The following is a 2,119-nucleotide window of genomic DNA, read 5'->3' as shown; positions in this document are numbered from 1 at the left end:
ATCGTAGAGATCTATCTAGTCGTTCATATTTTGAGCTATGTTGCACACTTTCAATTTTGAGCATTTGTTTGATCCACCGGATCACTCCTCCCCATTGAAATATTTTGGACCTCCAAAAGCTCTTTATCAGTTAACAAATAGATGAGGGTACAGTTCCCTCACCCTTTCAGTCTCAATCCACTGAAACTTTCTTGAATTTTTCATTTTGAGTTTTTCATGAAAATACATCATTTTCCCTGATTTTGGAGTCCTTGTCTTGTTGTCATAGATGACATCTTGATGCAATCTCCCAGAATATGTAGAACAGAAAAGTTCCTTTGAAGGAATAAACACATTCCCCCCTCAGTCTCCAATCAAAGGAAACTTAAACAATCTCAAATTCTTCTCACCTTGAACATTGTCGTCATGACGATGCTTACCATGTTTAGCCTTGTACTTGGCTCAAATCTTGACCAAATGTGATCACCATCACCATGCACCATCCCTTTTCAAAGCCAACACATTATGAAACCCACAATAATAAGTTTTGGAACCAATGTCCTCTTTGTCAATTTTCTTTTTCATTTTCTCTTTGAGATCTGCACTCTCTAACACTAGCATCTTCTTCACAACAATGTTCAACAATGATGCATGCTGCAAATTTACTTCATTTTGTTTACCTCTTTTAGGAGGAAACATGTTAGACTCTTGAAACATCTTATTACATGAATTAGAAACATGAATTAAATTAGATTTCAAACTTGATTCATATCCTTGAAAAGCTTTAGATTCCTCAACACTTTCATGTTTGATCATTAACAATGCAAAGTTCTGACTAGCATTAACAATCCTCTTCATTTGTCCCGCATTTACAGGAGATGTATTAAACTTCTTGTTGTGTGCTCTAACAATGTACTCAATCCCATTTTTGAACAAATGATATTTTTTCTCATGGTGATGAAAAATATCTCTCTTATCATATAGATATGGGCTTCCCAAAACAATACCACATATATCAATTGGAATTACATCAAGATCTACCTCATCTAGAAAGTTTGCAGTGATTGAAAATTTTAGTTTACATCTTTTCATCACATGCAAGTTTGCATTGCCACGTATCCAACCTAAAGGATAAGGTTTAGGATAAGGAATGGTTTCTAAATTCAACTTCTTGACAATGTCTTCTGAGATAATATTTGCTTGTGAACCGCTATCAAACAGTGTGTCTATCTTGGTATGTTTTGAAATAACTCTAATACGGAAAATCTCTATTCTTGTTTTTTCATTTTGAGTTTCATTGAGACAATTTGAAGAACTAGTGCTTGCAATGTCCTTACCTTTAAAACCCATGGTTGTGATCTTTGTTTCATCTCCAGAATCTGAACCTAAATCATGTTGTGTAGTTGTAGCTTTCTTCTCCTTCTTCTTGTTCTTAAACTTTTTGGGTCTCATTTCTAGAGGAAGTTTCCAGCAATGATCTTCATCATGGCCCTCTTTGGAACAATGTTTACATGTGATCTTTTCTTGTTGAAGAAAGTGTAACTAGGTTTGGTATTTACAAATGTAATTTTGATATTTGTACTTGTCAAGAAAAAAAATATTATTTTTGTAATTTATAAGAATGAGTTTCTTTCTCATTTCATAGGTCTAGGTAAGTCAAAGATTCAAAGTCATGTATAAGGAGTTCTTCTTGAGCCTATGTGTAATGTATACAAGTCTATAATAGCCCTCAAAGACAAGCACAATCTTCCAAGACAAGCACAAGAAGAAGTCTACAAGCTAAACGATGAAGAAGAATAGTCATGTCGGCCTCGATACATAAATAATTGTCGAGTCAACTTATAAAAGGTGACACACTAGTTCAGTAGACATGTCAGCTTATTTATGGAGACATAACAACTATAAATAGGCATGTAGGGTCACCACAGAAAAGCAGATTTTCGGATCTCTCTGAAACATCAGATGATGACAGAGGAATAGAACTTTAGCTAGGTACATGAGTGTAGGAATCTTGGTCAAGTCACTTCGGACAAGCTCAATGGTTTAGGTTCTGAGATGAATAATAGTCTGTGTTGTTGAATGGGTACTGCAAAGATAATGTCTCAGCCTCTTCACTCATTGTCTCGACATACAACCCATT

The sequence above is a fragment of the Pinus tabuliformis genome, chromosome 6 (assembly GCF_031772625.1).
Source record: "Pinus tabuliformis cultivar Carrire ecotype Pingquan chromosome 6, CPIR1, whole genome shotgun sequence".
Classification (NCBI taxonomy): domain Eukaryota; kingdom Viridiplantae; phylum Streptophyta; class Pinopsida; order Pinales; family Pinaceae; genus Pinus; species Pinus tabuliformis.
Note: the sequence above shows the minus strand (reverse complement) of the source record.